The 11142-nt window shown below is 40.1% G+C and overlaps 1 protein-coding gene across 1 annotated transcript in view; it reads right to left on the bottom strand.

The window, feature by feature from the left end:
- Positions 1-1364: 1364 nt before the first annotated feature.
- Positions 1365-11142, bottom strand: part of LOC131753537 (RING finger protein 228-like) — a 58550-nt gene continuing 48772 nt past the window's right edge. The window contains exon 3 of the mRNA XM_067028511.1: positions 1365-2511. The gene's annotated coding sequence lies outside the window, so the exon portion shown is untranslated. The remainder of the gene's footprint in view (positions 2512-11142) is intronic.

The following is an 11142-nucleotide window of genomic DNA, read 5'->3' as shown; positions in this document are numbered from 1 at the left end:
TAAAAAATATGGAATAAAATAAGACACACTGTGGGCCCCAGGTCATCCAGAGAGGGTCTGCAGCTGTCACCTTCATTGCCACCTTAGCTATGAGGCAGAACTGCCAGATAATTTTTTCTGTGTGGCCCTAAGAGATCTTCAAGTCATACCTTCAAGAGGAACTGACAGGTAATTGCCTCTAACCCAATTCTCTTCCATCACCAAATGGATTTTGAAATATAATTCAGGCTTTTCTTTTTGTTTTAATCCAACAAAACTGCTTTCAGAAATGCATTAGCACACATAAACGTTGTTTTATTAATGTATACTTATACTAGTTCAGCCTCCATGTATGTGTTTATATTGTTATTATCAGACTGAGTCCATAAAGAGGGCTGACTTTATACTTAGGTAAAATCCAGGTTGCCACCTGGTATAATGTGAGGTGTATGCTAAATGGCTCAATTTTTCAAAATTACTCCTCTTTGCCATGAAGGCTAGAAAGTTCCACCATTTAAAATTTGCTGAATACAGGAGTTTCCTTAGAATACCCTTGGAGACAATTATAATTCCCAAGAACTAGTCGTTAAACAATATAGAGCCAGTTATTTATAAAAATAATTTTTCATGTACAATAAAGTGTCTAAAATTTTCTATTTGATTAGAGCCTATAAGTTATTGGACTTCCTTATCAATGAACAGTTTAAAAACCAAAAATGAAGAAAAATAACCAATCACTTATATTGAAGTATCAACACCAGAGCTGCCAAATTCAATGGGCTTTTCTCTGTTCCTATCTTATTCTACTTTCCAGTACTATTTTCCAACATCAATCCCTCTCTTCTCTGTTTCCATGACTCCTGTCCCTCCAGGTTTTCTCACTGGTCATTTCTCCTCCATCTACTTTCTGGCTCTTCCTCTAAATTTTGAAGTGCCCAAGGGTTATTCCTGGGCACCCTTCTCTGTCTTCATTCTCTAAGTGATCTCACCAATTTTCATAGATTTATAGACTATTAGAGTGTTAGTGATTCCCAAATTTACATCTCTAGCTCAGACCTTTTTCTCTGAGCTCCAGACTCAGACAAAAACAGGCCATTTGAAACATTTAGTCGCAGGTCTTACAAACTTCCCAAACTTAACATACTCAAAATGGGAGTTTTCGCCATTTTATCTATCAGTTGTACAGGGTAGCACCAGCATCCCATCCAGTTACTAAAGCCAGAAACCAGAGAGTCATCCCTAAATTCCCCCCTTTCTCTAATGCCTTTCAACCAAAAATAGATCTTGACTCTACCCACACGTCTTTTGATGCTCTGTGCCTGTAGCATACCAGGTGACCATTACCTCTTAGCTAGATTCCTGCAACTGCCTCCTCCTTGCTCTCCCTTCTACCATTGCCCCACACAGAAGCAAAAGCAACCCTGACACATATTTTGAACCAGCCATTTCCTTCCTTAAAACCTTTCCATGGCTTCCTGGTTCACGTGGAATAAACCTTCCCACAATGTCTTATAAAATCAACCCCCCACCTATGTCTTCACTACTCTCCACCTTTGCTCTGAGACCTCCAGCCACTGTAGCTCATAAAGCTCTTTTCCACCTCAGAACCTTTGCATATGCTAGTGGTGTGGGTGTATTCCAGCTATATTTTGGAGATGAGTTTAAGGACATGAGAAAAAGGGGAGAATCAAGGACAACTCCTGATTGGTCTCCCACTCTTCACGTGACTCCCCAGGTGGCTAGCTCCTTCTCATCCTTTATAGCTCAGCCAGCCCTGAACACCATTCAGCTCAATCCTATTGACGCTGTGAATCTGTCCCCTGTCACTCCGTATCCCTTCCATCAGGATTGGTGGAACTTCCAGCATAGGAGCAGGTACAGACTGAGGCAAGGCTCTGCCAGGTGATGTGGGAGAGTGAGCCCCAGGTCACTGTTGTAGCAGCTATGAATTGAAGAATCATCAACAAGATAGTAACCCCCAAAATGAGACTCTACTTATTATACAACTGTATATACTTTTCTGGCTCTGAATTCCCAATCTGCCCACAATAGATCATGTATTCTATTCTGATAAACACAGTCAAACACAAGGACTTTTTTAGTCACTTTTAGTTTAAAACTGGGTCCTCCTCTTTCAATGAAATTCAAGTACTATCTCAGTCACTATTCACAGCTCAAAGTTTTCTCTTTGAGTTTCCTTCCCCCACTAAACTCCTAGACAAACCAGCCCGTGGTGCATCCTGGCAGCAAGTCAGTAAAGACAGAGAGCCTGTGTATAAGAGACATGATGCACAGCTTGTTTACAGTCCATTTTCTTCTGGTCCCAGCTGCTGGAATATCCCCACTGATCTGGCTTCTGGTGCTAGTGGTGTCCGGTCGCTGGCTCTATTTTGTGGCTGGTTTGAAGGTTGTTGAGCATCCATCTGGGCAGTCTCTCCATAACCTCTTAGTGTCAGAAGAAAGGTTGTGGTTTGCTAGCTCAGCTCCCAGTTAGTTGTCCACACAGCCTCTGTATCAGGTCTCTTCATCCTACTGGAAAGCCTTGGAGGTAGTAAGCCAGTCTACAGCCTCAGGTTATTTTCTTTAGCATGCTCTAGACCTCGGGGAAACCTATTAATATCAACTCTGACAAGCTCAGCTCCATAGGAATCTAGGGACTATCTTTGCCTCCTCTGACAGGCTGCACCCTGCCAATTTTCTGCTATCCCTCTCCCAGTTCCAGGGGTGGGTTATACCTATATGTTCTGCCTCTCAGAGAGCTCCAGACAAGAAGACAGCACCAGTGCCTATAGTAAAGACCTCAAATTCCAAAAGAGAATTTCGGGGGGCCCTAACTTTAGGATAGGATGGACAGGTAGAACATTCTCCTCTCCTCGCATGAGACGGTGGGAAGGCACAAAACATCTAACATTAATGTTCCGTAAACTCTTCCCGACCACACTGAGTTATCATTACAATCACTTTTATATCCCCAAAACATCTGTAGCCTCCTTTTCCAGTACAAGGACAGTTTCCTTTATTTATATATTGTCTAAGAAGGATGATCATAATGTGTAGGGTTAATATAACACATCTTCATATCATTCTTTAAATTGGCTGCACTAGCAATAGCTTGGGAGAGTTGAATTATAGAGTTATGGTAATAATCATCCCTAGATTCATGTATTCATACAATAGTATGTTACTATTGTAGTAACAGAACTATGATAAACTAAGTCATAAACATATAACCTTAAACCAGTAAAGAAGAAGATTATGACAGAACTTGTTATTAGATGAATGTAGCAATAGAGATACAAATGTTCTTTTGTACCAACCCCAACCTCTGGCAATTTGGGCCCCACCCAGCAAGGAAGGGGGAACAATTTGGAATGTTGAAGTTGATGAGTCTCCAAGGGTAAGGCAGCATGACTGACATCCTGAGACTAGTTCCCCCCTGAGCTGTATCCTCAGGAGCCATGAAGTGTATAAACCTAAAGTGCTCACTCTTGTATCAGAGGTGAGTGGAGGAAAGCACATTGAAAATATTCAGCCCTGTTGGTTGAGAGGCTACAGCTTTCTTCAATGGTATTTGGGTTTGGCTCCAGAAATAGCAAAAATTATCATGAATGAATGGAATGAGCCATTAAATTTTTTGAATACATGGAGGCATTTGGTCCTGCCTCAGAAACATCACCCATTTATCCATGATTTCTGTCTCTCCCCCACTCTTTGCTACCCATGACAACATATAACTAGGAATGTTTTTTTAAAATCTCAGCAAGTATGCTTCCAAACAATTCCTCCTTAAGCCATCAACTTTTTTTAGCCTAACAATAGAGTGTTTACATCCTGTGTTTCTGGGTGACCCATGTCTATCTGAATGCACCAGGGGATGGGAAAGATCTTTAGGTTGTAAGTGAAAGAATCTGATGAGATGACCCCTAGGTACATAGATGCATACTTTGAAATACTTTCCTATCACACACAAGTTGTCACTAAGAAAGAAGCCACCAGCTTCGCTTTCCACTTCCTGATATCATACTCAATGACCTCTGTTTTAGGGAAAGTGACAAAGGGCCAGAAGAGTTCAATCTCACCCAAGCAGCTTATGTGACAGCTATTGGGATTGCTCAACGTAAATGTGAGGAGAAAATGGCACTTAGGAACAGGGCCTGGATCCAGAGACAAGAGCTTGAGTCTTGCCACAGAGTTAGAGAAAATAGTGAGGTTATTGAATGAGGACCTGACATTTGGAAATTCATCAGTTAGAATCCCTTTTTCAGTTTCCAAAGCAGAGCCAAAGAAGTGGGCAGCACTATCAGGGTGATGCTTTCCGATACTCTTCCAACCTTTGTGGAGCTGATGTAGAGGGCTCTATTCCACAGGACTGGGTTCTTAGTTTACTTAGCAAAAGATACTGAAACTAAGCTACGGCAAGGTGATAAAGCAGAAACACAACTACAACTTCCGAGGCCTGACACAGGTTCCAAATTGGGGCACAGGATTCACTTCCCCACAATACCCAGTATGATACTAATCAGTCAAACTCTTAAGGATGGTTGAAAGAGACACACACACCCACATGAAGGGATGAAAAAATAAGAAGCAAAGGTGTTAATAGAACAGGAGACGCGTTGAAAAAGGAGACCATGCCTACATGGCAATTCCACAAGTTTTATATGTGAAGAGCTAGTGGGCACCCTCCAGCAGACCTTAATCCAATGCAGCAGCAGCATTTGCACACTTGACCCATCTAAGAGTCCAAGGCAAAGATGGATCACTGAGCCTGGGATGGCACTGCCAAGAATGAGCACTGCTTTTTAACAATGGGAAAAAAAAGGATCCAGGAGGAGAACTTTCTGCCAAATTTCAGGGTTGGCCCCAGGTCCTTGAACAAGTGCATTAAATAGAGAAACTACACAAGAGGCTACTCTCCGCCACACTCTGACCTGTGTATGATGCAGAATATATTGCTTTAGCCTGAACTGAAGGGCTTCATGTGTGATACTAGACATGTTTGACCCAGCTAACAGCATATCTGCCTTTTGCACAGCATACCACCCCTCCCTTCCTTGACATAGAGGTGGTGCATGGCCTTTATAGACAAGAAGATAATACCCGCAGCCAGCAAAAACAAGGGCATGTTTTTACCCCTTATAGACTTGAGTCTTAACAAGCCTTCTTTCTTCTTGGGCATATTACAAGGTACATATTTTTTCATTCCATAAACAACAACCAAAGAGAGATAAAGCAAGCAGTCAGTTTGCTTATAGAACTCAATTTTTTTTTTAAGTAAACAGTGAGCACCTACATTTTGTGAGGCATTTTAGGAAGGCTTATTTTAAATAGCACCAATCTGAAAATCAGATGGTACTTCCAACTAAAGCCCTCCATGATTTTGTCATTTTAGAATTGAAAGTACTAGAGGATGTTAGGGACAGATGGTCTCTAAAGGATATCTGAAACTGGTGCTCCCAAGAATGAGAGTGTGATTGCTCTTACAACCTCTTGCCTAAAACATCACAGTAAATTCCAAATTGGTGTCCCTACCTCCTACCCACTGTCTCCTCTCAGATCCATTTTTCCCAGGCTGTCAGAGCCATCTGTCTAAAAAAATCAATCTTAGCATTTCACTTCCTCCTTTTTTCTTCCCTCAATAAACCTCCATATAGTCCAAACCTGTTATCATGAATTCCCCAAGCCTTTTATCATCTGGTTCTGGCCCCTCTTTCCAATCTCATCCCCTCCCCTGCAAAGGCTAGAATATCTCCCTGAACTACAAATGAGAAGTTTGGAAAATGCTATTAATTTTGTTAGAACTTCATATTGTCTGTGGCAGCTAGGACAATAATATGGTAACTCTTTCCCAGAAATAGTCTTGTCAAAACCTCAAAGGAACCAATGGTTAGACTCTGATGCAAAACATAGCCCTTAAATTAAGAACCATCCTCATTGCTGTGAGCAGTGAGACATTTTAGGAAAGCTACGTAGAATATTATTTGTGCCACAATGAAGGAGATGCAGGCCAGAATTTTAATGAATATCATAAAATCCACTGAGAATAAGCAGTGACCACAAACTCTAACCTAATACTCCTCCAGGTTGTGATAATGTAATGGTTCAAAAATGGACCCTGGGGTCCTATGCTGCCCTTGTTCTCTCTGAACGGTCCCCATAAATAGATTTTTCAAAGTAGACAATCTGGTTTGGGCTCTGAAAAAGGAGATGAGAGGATGCTACTCTCCTTTCTGGCATGCCCACCACCTAGTCTGGACCCTCTTGCTGCTTAGTGCCAGACCTGCTACATTGTGCACCATGCATCATAGTTCACCTTCTCTCTTTGTCTCCCTCCTTCCCTGCCCAATGCGATTCACATTCTCTCAGTGCCTACTCCCAACTAGAGGTCGACTGGATTATTGGTCCCAAGTGTTCCCCTGTTGTAGGATTATACAGCCACACTGTTTGCCATGTCACTTTGTAGTGCCCTCCCACTATGGGTAAATTATACTTTCCTCCCCTTTGATATTGGCTTTGCTCTGGTCATTGAGTGTTAGTGGACATGACATGAGCCGAGACCTTAACTATACTTGCATAGTTTGGCTTGTACTTTTGTGCTCCTGATTTGCCATGAGAGAAATAACAGGTAGTGGCTGGTCCAAGGAGAATGAGAAAATTTGGGTATGTGTAAATGCAGCTGATCCCAGCAAAACCCAGCAAAGCCACAGACAACCCACGGCCCTATGAGCAAAAATATATAAATGTTTGTCTTTGCAAAACACTGAGTCTTTGAGATGGTTTGTTACTCAGCCTTATTGTGGCAAGAACTAAATAATACCCTAGCCAATAAACCAATTTTCATGAGGGCAATAATGATCAATATTACCTTCCATAGCCAGGCTTTTATCTATGGAATGGAAATAATAAAAAGAACCTAACTCAAACAGAGCAAGAAATAAATGAGATAAAAATTGTAAAATCCTTAGGTAGGGGATGGCCCACAGAAAAACACAATAGAGTAATTCTGAGGTTATTGATTAATCTGTTACTTTCCCAAGTTTATCTGTGTTTTCAAATGTTTTCCCCAAACAGGATGGTTGAATTTATAAGTTCAGCTTCTAGTTGAGGCCTCTAGATACTCTCTGCCCACTAATAAGCCACAATGCCTATTTGGGAAGGCCCACAGTGAAAAAGTTCAGGGATAGCTGAAAGAGGAGGGAGAAAACACAAAAGCATTTACTTGGAAAATTAGGGAGGCAGAATACATTTTAGAGAACATTCAGGCCAAAGAGTCTCCAATGAGATAAGTAACTTGACCAAAATCCTAGAACTTAGCATCCTTTTAGCCCTCTCCTGACTTACAGAGCCAAGATAAGCCTTAATAAGCTCTTCCTGGCACTATGCATTTGCTCCAACAAAGCTTCTGATCTAACTCACAATGGTCCAAAGTTGACCTCTGAAGAAAGCATTACTATATCCTAGGAATATAGAAGGACTTGGTCAGAATTATCACTGATTCCTCCAGCTCCCTCTCTAAAGGAATTTATTTCTTTCTAAATTCTGGGTAAATATGACTGTCAAAGCCAAAATGCTTCCCATAAAAACCTTGCCCTTTTCTCTTTCTAAGTACTTTAAGTGATTCGAACAAAACCCCATTATGCTCAGTTACACGGTAGTTTTACCTTCAGAATTTTAAAATAGGACAGCACTTTAATTAACCCAGAGGAATGAATATCTACTGGCGAACCTGGAATCACTACAGCAAGTGAATAGTGGAGAGAGATTTGAGGTGGGGAGGAAGACTTATAAGGCCCTGCAAATCACAGCAAATATTCTTTACTTATTTCATCTAGTGACCAAGCCAATCATGGTGGCTGAATCAGGACAAATGTACAGAACAATTTCAATTGGTTTCTCAAGAACCTGAAAAATCATTCTGTGCTTTTCCTCTCATAAAAAGTAACAGGTGAGTAGTTTTCATCACCCCCTGGGCATCAAGGCTCTGAGTCCTGCCAACATGTATGTCTATTCTGAAGGAATCTAACGTATTTCTATAAGAAAATGAAAGGACATTTATTGGGCACCAACTATGTACTCTGCTAGGGGACTTAACAATGTTATAAAGTAGGTACAGGGCCAGCTTCATGGGCATGTTGCAAACTCAATCAGATAGAGCCCTGCTCTTAAAAGCTCTGTTGTTGCCATCTTGAAATTCTTAATGATTTTAATTTTGAGCAAGTTTTGTAAGTGAAGTTCAGTGGGACAATGGGGGATGCATATGAGCAGAAACAAATACATGCATGTGTCAGCTATAATTTGCCACTCCATTCACACATAGCCTTCATGGCTTCCGTAACACGCATATTTCACTTTGAGTCTCACTAAAACTCAATGCACAGTGGTTCCACCAGAATTCTGTGCTCATGTTCCTTATGACACATCTGTGTCTGTGTAAGCAGGGTCACTGACAGATCAGAGTTCATGCTTTACCCTTTTGAATGGGGCCTTGCTTGGAACACAAACAGAAGGTAATGGTGTTCTAAGAAACATGAACAACCAAGGAACCCAACCATATCCTTTTTTAATCATGTTACTTCCCAGTACCACTAATGCTAAATATGATGACATAGTAAAAATGGGAAAGATAAGGCCACCAATAGTTGAGTTCATTTCAGACCTTTCTTGCTCATCAGTAAGCTAGACATAGAGTGTATTGGTATAATATACACATATAAAGAAGTGAAATTAAAAGTTAGTTTTGTGCAGCTTTTTTCCCTACTATTCTGGTAAGAATGAACTATATATGCATGAACAACCTATGAAATACCAATGATTCCACATACAAATTAAATGCCTTTATGCTTGCATTTACAATTATATATTATAAATATATATTGGCATTATACAATATAAAGATGAATGGTAAAATTCATGCTAATAATTTGAAATTTAATTTTTCTGAACTTACAATGATTATACCATTATGTTTTAAGTTATAAAATATTTATAATGGAAAAATGGCTTTATATATCACTTTATAGCACTTTTTTTTCCTGCTTTTTGGACAAGGAGGCTAGTATTTTCCTTTTGCTATAGCTGGCCCTGAGGTGGTACTATTATCCCTCATTTATATGAAAAAACTGAGGCTCAGTGAGATTGAGTAGCCTTCCCAAGATCACAGAACTAGCAACTGGCAGACACCAAGATTCAAACACAATTCTGACTCCAAAGATACTGTTCCTCTACCATTTCATACTGCATCAAAATGGCAGCTGGTGAAAGACCCAAGAGAAACTATAGGCTTGGGGCTAAATCTTTTGCTTCAACTCCTGCCCAGGTAAACTTGTATGGAGCAAAGATTTTGGTTAAGAACTATCCCACATACCACAAAGTAGCTGTAAAGTTAAGAAGGCTGTTTTAGGAAACTTCTAGCATTCTTTTCACTAATCTGTGATCTGGTTTCTCAACTTAGTAAGTCTACAGACTTGAGATCATCAATTCAAATAGAAGTTTATCATTCTCAGTTGTCAAACAAGAACCTTCAGTTTTCTTTCAAACACTTTTTCTAAATCCCACACATTTCTAAATTTCATATATTGAGTCACATGAAAATACTTTATTTAATTTTCTATACTATGTCATAATTACCAACTTAACAGCCCAAGGAATCATGTTAATCTGACTGCAATACAAATTTTTCTAATGACTTTTGCCCAATTCAACTTTTTACTCAATATTTCATAAGCATCCTGTTGTCCACAAGATCTTGGTCCACTAACAGTTTATCTTCTGGCTTCAGTAGGCATTTTCTCACATTCACAGCAACAGCTTCTAAGGCCCCTCTCTCAACTTTCCCAGGAGCATTTACAAAGTCATAGTCAGCAAGCATATATACTAAGGGCTCATAATTAAGGGATCATAATTCTTTGCTACCTGTAAATGGTACCACACCTGCAAGGGGAAATGTGTTTCTAAAGCTAGAAAATACAAATTAGGATAAAGATTTTTCCTCTTATCTTCTTGAAATAGAAGTCACCATCCATGTATCTGAGTTATTTGTGTACACACACACACACACACACACATTCACTTTTTCCCTCTAGAATTGTGAAGTTGCTGCCACAGCTAGAAATATGAAATATTTGTGTCAAAAATTTTATCACAGCAACTCTTCCTTTGAGATTTTCAGAGAATTGAATATAATTTATAGATACTTCCAGACATCGAACACAAATAATGCTGTCAAGAAAATTTCCACTAAGAATGGTGTAGCAAAGATGTTACTGTCAGAAAAACAATGAATTCTTCAATGGTAATTTCTATAATACATTCCTGAAAGTGTAGGAATAACACTACATAAATATTCTTATTTGAACAACTTGAGAAGACATGCATAAGTAGAAACTGTATTTATAGGTTTAAAAACTGCACTACATGAAGTCCTGAAAAATATTCCTTTTGATTTTTTAAATCCATGGAGTCTCACTGCTAGCCAAAGAATAAAACTAAAAGTGGAAGATGCAAAGACACACAACTAGGAACTTTCTGAAACAAACCTAAATGTAGCCTATCATCATAAAATGGTTTTAATTTTTTTTTTTTTTAATTTTTGGCTGTGTTGGGTCTTCGTTGCTGTGCACGGGCTTTCTCTAGTTGTAGTGAGCAGGGGCTACTCTTTCTTGTGGTGCGAAGGCTTCTCATTGCAATGGCTTCTCTTGTGGAGCATGGGCTCTAGGCACGAGGGCTTCAGTAGTTGCAGCACACAGGATCAGTAGTTGTGGCTCACAGGCTCTAGAGTGCAGTCTCAGCAGTTGTGGCACACGGACTTAGTTGCTCTGCAGCATGTGGGATCTTCCCAGACCAGGGCTCGAACCCGTGTCCCCTGCATTGGCAGGCAGGATTCTTAACCACTGCACCATCAGGGAAGTCCCTAAAATGGTTTTAAATAAGAGAGAAATTGTAATTTTCCTTATACCAAAAGCTGTTCATCTGGTCTCCACAGCACAGGAGTCAGAAAAAAATTCCCAAGGGAAAGAAAGAAATAGTGAGCCTACTATATAAGAAGAATCTAAAAGCAAATAGTATTCTTACTTTGAAAATGGAGCCTGAGGGCTTTCCTGGTGGCACAATGGTTGAGAATCCGCCTGCCGATGCAGACGACACGGGTTCGAACCCCGGTCCGGG

The sequence above is a fragment of the Kogia breviceps genome, chromosome 3, assembly GCF_026419965.1.
Source record: "Kogia breviceps isolate mKogBre1 chromosome 3, mKogBre1 haplotype 1, whole genome shotgun sequence".
Taxonomy (NCBI): Eukaryota; Metazoa; Chordata; class Mammalia; order Artiodactyla; family Physeteridae; genus Kogia; species Kogia breviceps.
Note: the sequence above shows the minus strand (reverse complement) of the source record. Positions and strands in the feature narration are given on the sequence as shown.